Source organism: Cupressus sempervirens, chromosome 7 (assembly GCF_028749045.1).
Source record: "Cupressus sempervirens isolate cs-2001-9-10 chromosome 7, ASM2874904v1, whole genome shotgun sequence".
Lineage (NCBI taxonomy): Eukaryota > Viridiplantae > Streptophyta > Pinopsida > Cupressales > Cupressaceae > Cupressus > Cupressus sempervirens.
Genome location: NC_143124.1, coordinates 75,659,884 through 75,669,547, shown reverse-complemented (window position 1 = coordinate 75,669,547; position 9,664 = coordinate 75,659,884). Strand labels below are relative to the sequence as shown.

Genomic DNA, 9,664 nt, shown 5'->3' with positions numbered 1-9,664 from the left:
TACAAAATATATTATATCTTGCTATCAATCATCACATAAATTCCATTCCAAAAGATTAGTGTGAACACAAATACTAGCATAAAGTGACCTCATTCTAATAGAGCTTATCAACAACTCTACTTAGCACATCCAAAATTATATGTTCTTCACCTTTCATCACTGGCATCGTTACCCTTTTCAGCATTACATCTATGAGGGAACAAAGGTAATCAAAAGGAAAACAATAACCTTTGTTAAGAATGTAACTGTATATTTCATCTTCCTTGGTAGTTACTGAAGTAATCATCCATTCGCCTTGGCGCACCTCAAATTTCAGCCATGGAGTAATATCACATTCACGGATGAGGTCATTAATAGTCATTGCTACCGTAGGAGTATTAACCACAACAATAGCACACAAGATGATTGTGCTCACCAAACCCATTTTTGATGACTGAATTGTGGCAAATAAAGTCACAAAATATATTTGCATTGACTTTTGACCCCGCACCATCTTCGGCTTTCCCCATTACTTTAATAAAGTCTAATGGCACCTTCTGCATGAAAGAAACAAAATTTGAGTATATTATTGACTGATTACTTAATGATTAATAAGAAATCAAGGCCATTTTTCGATAGCAAATGGAAAGTCAAAGAGGAACTTAAAACTTCATAAAGAAAATTAAGAATCTCGTAAATTCAATACTTCTATATTGAGAATTGTTGGTAAACAAATTTGTCACAATAGAATATTCCCAATGGAGTGTGTGGCAAACTTTTCATAATAGTTGGATAGGCCTTTGAATATTTGGCCTTCCTCTGCATTTAGAGGGGTAGCTCCCTTGTAAGATAAAATATGTGATTTTTCAATAAAGATAAGAAGAACTTAGAAAATAGAAAGGAAAACTATTGATAGCAAATGCACCACATGTCTTCAATGTTTTCATAAAAATGATGTAAACTATTAATGAGAGCAATCAAGGGCTATGCTTGAGAACTTTCACCAACACAATGCTAATTCAACCATTCACGAATACTCACACCATACCGTGAAAATACTCATAAATAAATCAACACCTCAACAATTCAGATCCTTTAGAAAGAGAATGCCAAATGTACTTCCTTTATTTCTTTGCACCAAGAAAGTAAGAAATAACTAATTACCAAAACAACAATTGTACACACTTTCCAAAAATTATTTTTTTATTAGAGCATAAGTGTTCCCTATATCCAAGTCCAAAAAGTCCCTTATTACGTTAAGATTCAGGAATTTATAGCCAATCTAGAACAACCAACTTTTTGGGTTCATAACTACCCAAAAAGTTAGAGTTTGGACTACTTTAAGATGGTTAGTAACCAACTCTAACTCTTGAAGCTTAACTACAGTTAGAAAAATCAAAACTAGAGTTAATTCTAAAGTTGATATTTTTACAAAATACATCAATAATATTCTAAGACAACTTTAGACATTTAACTTTTAATTCCCTGAACTTGTTCCTTGATCTATAGGTGTTGCCAGCAACTAAGTCAAATTTTCCTTGTATGCTCTGAATGATTTGATTACTTGAGCGAAAGTTTTGTTCTTAATGATGATTAAACTCTGCATCTTTATCTTACATATCTCGTGTCTCTTTCTAATTTCATCTAATTCTGTGACACAACCTAGCAAGTTTTGAGTATAGGAGTTCAATGCTACTGAGAGACTGCTCAATCTCGTCATAACACTAGCATCTGAACTTTGTTTACTACCAAGTTTGGTGCTGATTTTTGTCTCTATGCATTCCAAAATGGAATATATGTCTTGATTTTGAGTGTGTTCACTAATTGGAATACCTTCTACGACCATCAGTATATCCCCCAAGGCCTTCTTTTTCAGTAACTTGCATGAGTTTACGAATTGTTCTCCTTCACTCAATTGTTCATTCATACTATCATTCTTCCATCAGATGTTTTCTAGCCATATATCAATTTTCTCTTCTTCTCTAGTGTTGATTAACTTTAGTGACTTAACTATATTTCTGTCCATGCCTTTAATCTCTACTAAATTGGCATCAATTTCTCTCCAAAATGTTTGTTGTTCCTTGAGAGTTGTCGGTTCTTTTTGAATGCTTTATTGAATATGATCTGCTTTGGTAAATGTACCTTGAACATATTGAAATAAGCTTGATGCCTGTTCTTTCATGCTTTTTACCCACGCTTTCACCATCTTACCATAAGTTTGGCATTATCCTATGTTTTGAATGGTTTCTTCATCAAACATCTTCTTCGGATCTTTTGTATTTTTTGTGGATGAACTAGGATCTGGAAAGGAGTCACCAACCATCAATTTGATGCATGAAGAAAGAACTCGGACTTGACACTTGAGTTGATTCTTAACTTGCTTATCTCTCCTTTATTGTTCTATTAGGATAGCAATTGACACTTGAAAATTGTGTTCATTCCCTTCACGGGTAGTCTGGCCTAGATCTACTTTAGTGATGCTAAAATCAGATTCATTTGCCTCATTTATGTCTTTCTCTATGACTGGTTGTACAATTTCAATAGATAAATTACCTGAAGTAGGGTTCATTGCTAGTTTGGAATCCATTTTAGCCTTCTTTATCTTTGTTTCTTTGTGCATTAAGTCAGCTACAACATCTAGATTGGGTGCTTCCAATTGAATCATCCTTTTCTTCTTTCTCTCTAAACTTTTTTGTAACCAAGATGTTGAAATACTAGCAGATGGGCTGATTAATGAAGGGACCTGTAAGATTGTGGATGATAAGTTCAAGTTATGCACATTGTGTGCAATTGGCTCCTCTTGGATTGCTTCTCTGCTTTCAAGAGACAATAAGCGTGTATGAGATGCTATGGATTGAATCATCTCATCTACAAATGATGGTAAAGTATTCATCTCAAGAGCTTCATCAATCATTTGTTGAATTGGCTTTAAGGTCTTCTCCTTGGGTTTTGATCTCTTCTTCCTAGTGACCACATTGAGTTCACATGCTGAAACTAGATCAACTCATTTATCTGGATCTTCACCATCATCTCCCCCTTGTGTGCTATGTAAAGAGCTCAAGGATGTAGGAATAGAAGACGGAATGGCTGAAACTGATGTTCCTTCTTGAGAAATATTATTATTATTTACACTACTTCTTCTTGTTGACTTAGTAGTAGTGGCTTCTTTGACTTTATTCTTTAACCAAGTCTTAGTTCGTTGAATCACAAAGAAAGTCCTTTCCTTAAGGTCGTTTAGTTCTAGTAGCGACCAATTAATATATGGCAATTCTAGTAATTGTATCTGCTCAAAGAAGTAAGGATCAATCAAGTCTGGCCTGTCCTTTGTTATGCCTGTCACATCCCATCCCATTTTGTAATCAATGATTTTTTGTACTATAAATCTCATCCAGTCCCTTTTTCTAACTTTGAAATCATTTTCACAATTCACCCAATAATCTTCCATTGTAGGGAAATGAAGATAGTCGGGCCCAAGTGCCAAGTTATTTTTAACATACCCGATGCAATCAAATGGAAAGTGACTATAGAAAGAGTGTAGAGTTATGTTCACCATGGATCTGTTAATATTTTGAGCATCCGAAGAAGATAAACAACTGTAATGTCCAATGCCAATTGTGAAAGGGATTGATCTTTTGTTCCTGCAGTTTACTTGACCAATTTGTCTGCAGACTTCTGAAAGTACCAACCTATCATCTACAAAGCGAGGCAACATGAGAGGATAATCTTGAAAACCTCCAATATAGATGTAAGTGAATCGAGGGTATTGTATGAAGAAGCTACCATAAATACTAATGAGACTAGCTACTTCAGGAGAAATTTGAAGTCCTATATCTCATTGTAGCTCCCTGGCAGTGAGCATAGAAAAAGCATCATTCACCCTACGGAAGTGTGCATTGCTCTATTTTAATTGCAACTGGGTATAATAATTATAAATTTGAGCAGTTAAGCTATACTCCCCATAAGGATTTAGACCAAGCCATGACTCCATACTTGCAATTGCGTACATTAGATACGAAGACATGTAAAATCCTTGATTTGCATTGAATCCTATTAATTGGTTATGGAGGGCATCACTAATCATTTCTCCCCAATCTATAAATTGTGTTCCAGTGATGATAGTATTAATATACAAAAAAATCCAATCCTGAAAATCTTCAGCCATCTGATTTCCCACCATTCTATTGAGAAGAACTATCATATCAGAAATGTCTTCATTAAAGATATTCCTGCATAACATTCTTGGCAACTACGACTGTCCTTGTTTGGGTTGATCAAGCCAACTTCTAGCAATGATATTAAGACATGTTTTCTTATTTTGATGGAAATAACCTTGGGCACCTTCTTTAGAATTTTTTGTGAATTCCTCTCTTACTGGCAATCTGAACGTGATGGATATAGATACTGGGTCCAACCTTGCCATGACATTACCTCCTACAGTCTTGATGTCTCTAGAATTTTGATCATATGCCTTGATACATTGTAAAACCAATTCCACACATTGAACTACGAGCGAATGTCCTCCTGCATGGGCTAGGCCACTTTCCAGCATTCAATGTGCTAGGGGTGATCTATCTTCTTTGCTCATCAGTTTCCAGAAGTTTGCAACTTCTAAATGCCCCATCTTTCTGTCAGATATTTCAGGAAGTGTGCTTTTTAGTATCACAGGGGGCTCTTTACCTTGAAATTTATACCTCATATTATCACCTATCAAGGGTCCTATATGCGACAGAGGCATTTCATTGAACAATTTAGCAACTCTGTTCGATGAATGTAGGTGCACTTAGACTTGGCATTCTGTGAAACAGTTAGGCACATCTTGGAGCCTCATATTTGAAATGTATTGAATTGAATCTCTAGCTAGATTTTCTATATATAATAATAATATAAAGATATAATCAATGTTTGAACAACCGTCTATGTCTGATCAACATTTTGGATACATGTCTATCAAGGCACCTATGACTGCAACATCTGACAAATATTTGCTTCTAATGATGCCTTCATAGATATTTATTCCATGTTCTAAAGCTTCTCTTTTTGGCATAGACTTGAAGGATGCTATCAAGGGTTGTGGAGTTTGGCTTAATACCTGTTGATTGCATTTTTTTAATTTAAATTTTCCAAGGCACTCTCAGCATATACATTTGTGTATATCCTAGGATCAGTGCATTCCATGATAGCACACTTCTTAGAGGCATTTTTCAAATAGGACACGTGCCTTGTTTATGGTCGCTACAATCATCACGTTCTATGTCTGCCTTTGCATTTCTTTCCAAGCACTTAATATCAAACTAGGAAAACTTCAAGACATAGTACATCACGCCTCTTTTTTTTTCATCTCAGCTTTATGCATTTCGATTCTATTTTTCTGATGTCACCGACAAGGATGGTACTAGTTTTTCACAGCCAAGCTTTCTATTATCCTACTGGCTTGTGTGCATCCTTTTAGCTGGTACCCTCATAAGAAATCTATTGCCAATATCATTGGCTCCAATATCTCCACATGATGTAACATCATTTTTGTCAAAACTGCCCCCATAGGTTGTGATAGCTATTACCAGCTTAAGTTTTTCTTGAATCGGATCTCTCATAGATTGGGGATGCTCAAAGGTGGCAAGACCAGTTTCTTTCCACTATCCAAGCAAACTTTCAAATATTTCTGAGAAAAAGACCAGTTCTTCTTGATATCTCTTGATCGGACCATAGACATATAATCTCTTGTCTATAATTACTAAGATCTCCTCTATGTGGACTAGAGAGAAATAAAAGTTAGCCAAGTAGTCCACATGCACTATCTATTATTCTTGCATTGCATATACCTATTTCCCTTTCCATTCTTCAATGTGTGGCGGGTTGGGGGTGTTCCTATTAGTAGTCGAGTTGTTCATTTTGTCAAACAAATTGTAGGCATGTTTTAGAACATATGTTCCTCCCCTGTTGGTGAAGTTGCCTATTTTTTCTTGGTTGTTGAATGTCTTCAAATGTTCTGCTCACATGATAGCTTGTCTTGTCAGCTTAGAAATAGTTGCTTCAAGGAAAGAGTTTAATCAAACAATTGAATGCCTATGTCCACATCATTCCATATTTCCATGCATGTATCGAGGCAGGGAGAACAAGTCGTATTCACCATGTCAATGTTCTTTATTTACCATTTCTTTGAAATGCCTTATCTTACTTTCCATAGCTCCATTGATGGAGAGAAAAGCTTGGGTTAATATGCAGATTGAGATAAAAGTTATAGATAGTGAGGTAGAGCAGTCAGCCAGGCTTGGCATGATGGCTGATAAAAGAATGAAAGAAACTATGTTTCCATTTGCTCAGGTAACTTTAGTAATCTCCTTCCCCAATCCATTGAGTTGTTCCAGAGAAGAATTGGCTATACTTTGCACAGGAAAATAATACCTTGTCACATAAACCATTTAATATCAAGGTCGAATGAAGTTGCACGTCTATATGATGCATGAATAAAGATGACCTTGCTAATTATATGGCATGGCCTTCAAACAATTTGCATGCTTGGTCTGTGCTTTTCATAGCCACAGCTCCTGATATAGGTTGGACAGTTAATCAAAATGTATTTCTGAAGTAGCATACCAAAATAGTTCAGCACCTTTGAAACCACAGATCGTGTTGTATTTCCAGCCGGCAGTTACCTTCAAGTTGAAGTTTGGGTTGGGAGATTCGGGTTAGAATTAGGTTAAAAAGTTGGAGTACGGGGAGAGAGAGTATGGCTAGTATGTGGAGAGAGAAAATGTTGAGGAGAGAGAGAGAGTGAAACTCAAACCCAAACCCAAACCACGTACTTCTCTCTAAAAGGTTTGAGTACGTGGAGAGAGAAAAATTGGAAGAGAGAGAGTGAAAACCCAAATCCAAAACCAAAACTCGTACTTCTCTCTAAAGGTTGGAGTATGTGGAGAGAGAAAAGTACGTGGAGAGAGAGGATTGTGAAAAGGGGAATGAAACTCCAACTCAAATCCCGTACTTCTCTTTACAAATTTTAGTACATGGAGAGAGAAAAATACAAAGAGAGAGAATGTTTGATTTTTCTTGAGGACTAATCTCTCTCTTTCTGATTAATTAATATAATAAAAAATCTCTGTAAAATGTTTTGAGTAACAAGAATACTGTCGCGAATACTCATATTGCTGCAGTATAAAAGATGCATTCTCTCCAACGAACATATTTTAGTATCTGGCATCTTCTCCAGCATCGGATAGTCTATAATGCTCAATTTTACAATTTTCCAAAATATTCCACCTATGCTAATCAAACTTTTGCAATCTTTCACATCAATCCTCTTCAACATGGGGAGTTTCGAAACTATACAAAATTCTAGAGAGCCGAGTCGAGCAAGGCATAACTCCTCAATATTTTCACAGCTACTAATTTGCAATTTTTCTACCTTTGGAAGATCAGATAATCCTATCACAGTTTTCAGGTTCTCACAATTGTAAATTTTAATTATTTCTAGGCACCTGAGTTGGGCAAAATTTAACTCCTCCAGCCCGCTACATTGTCTAATGTTCAATAGTACTAGCCTCCTAAGATTAGACATTTCTCTGACACTTTTCAGATGCAGAAAATTGTAAATTCTAATCATTTGGAGGCCACTGGGTCTAACAAAACTTTAACTCCTCTAGGCTCGTACACATGTCAATGTTCATTTCCACTAGCTTTGGAAGGTCAGATATTCCTTTCCCAGTTTTCAGATAGTTACAATCAACAATTCTAATCTTTTCTAGAAAAACGAGTCGAAGAATACTTAATTGCTCCAGCTTCCGACATTTACAAATGTTCAACTCTACTAGCTTGTTGAGATCAGATATTCCAGTGATGCTTTTCAGATTCATACAATCAAGAATTGTAATTTCTTCAAGGCAACGGAGAAATCCCAAATCTAACTCCTTCAGCCTCCGCTGCTTGTAGATCCCTAGCTCTTTTAGCTGGAAGGGCACCTAAAACTCAGAAGAAATGGCGTTTTTTAAATTTTCAATTCCGATTTTAAATAGAATTCATCTAGTTTAATATTTTTTCTCAATTACGAAGGAATCACCTTTCAGACATACCTGCACATCTTTCTGCCAGAAACTCTTCAAACCTCCACCAGAGATTTTCAAAGTTTGCAAATTTTGGAGAGGAATACATAGAGGAAGGTTTGTGACTATATACTCTCACAAATTGACCTCCAGCCATAGTAAAGTAGGTAACAGTACCTCGGCATTGTTGTCTGATGCCCCTAGAAAATATTTAACGTGGAAAAGCTCCGACGGAGACGTACAAGAATGCAGACATCGAGTTTTGGTTTGGCTGAAGATGCTTTTGCTTCCCTTTGACATTTGCATTGACAGAAAAATTAGGAAGCTATGATTGACACTCCTTGCAAAACGGTTGCTTAGATAGCTTGTGCCATCCTCTACACTTGGAAAGCTTGGGAGATCTTTTTGGTCAAAGAGTTCTCTGAGGAGCTTCATTTGCAAAGCAAACAACTCTTTCTTCACAGAGGCTTCTCGGACATCAAAAAATAAATAGGAACGTCTATAATCTGAACGCTTTCTGTTGAACAATTCTTTGGACAGAGTTGTCTTCCCAACTCGGCCCATGCCAAAAATACCAATGATCTTAGACTTCCCCTTTTCTTGTCTATCCATCTCGTACTGACTTTCAAAATCCTGTACAAGCTTATTAATGCATTGCTTTTGAAAATCTTCTACAAGTTTGGAAAGTCCTACTGGATATTTGGCAACATGTAAACATCTCTTTCTTTGTACTTCCTTCTGCACAGCTAACACTATCTTCTCGCAGTCACTGAAACTTTTAAATAATACAGGGAAATTCAATGAGAAGTAATATTTGCATCACTTTCAAAAAGAAAAATCTCATATATACTGTAGTCATACAAATATTACCTGTTGAACTCTTCGCCAACAATAAACGAAATAGATTGGAGGGCTTTTCTCTAATCCTCAGCATTTCCATGTACCTCTTCTTATTTTCATATTCAGTGAATGCCTTTCCGTACTCCCCCTTTTCTACGTGTCATAGTGACGAAGTCTTAACACAGTAGAAAATAGGAATGATCTTAGCTTTGCTCTGCAACATGATTACCAACTCCGCCAAGCACCGTGGGGACTTTGCATATCCTCTAGAGAAGATAGCTATGTGAGCCGAGGCAGAGTGGATGGCATTCTCAATCATTGAAGGAAATGATTCTCCAAGTTCTTTCTCTTCTGAGTCAAGAAATGCCCTTATGTTTAACCTCTCAAGGGATTTGTAAAGCTGAAGAGCCAGAGTGTTTTTCACATCAGGGCCTCTATGGTTAATGAAGACATCATATAATCTTGATGACTCAGAAACCTTCCTCCTCTTGAGGGGAGGTTTGATCCCAGAGAAAGCTAGATGACTCTCACCTTGTTTGTGGGTCGAGGAAAAAGATGCCATGGATGATAAGTTAAGAGGAGAAGACCGCATTGCAGTCAAGTAGAGCATCCATTGAGATTGGGGAATATGTTGGGTAGTGGCTGACTAGCGCCCTTCGCTAAACAGCGAAATATATGCTCCTGATTTGACAGTTTATAAAATTTATTAATTAATTTTAAAGTCGTAGATCAGTGGTTTTGTAATTTTAAAATTAATTAATAAATTATATAAATTTTCAAATCGAGTGAAAATTTTCTGCCATATAGAC

At 36.4% G+C, this 9,664-nt stretch overlaps 1 pseudogene; it reads right to left on the bottom strand.

Annotated features, from left to right (window-relative positions):
- Positions 1-6,462: 6,462 nt before the first annotated feature.
- On the bottom strand, positions 6,463-9,447 carry LOC149545579 (uncharacterized; annotated as a pseudogene).
- Between the last annotated feature and the right edge of the window lie 217 nt (positions 9,448-9,664).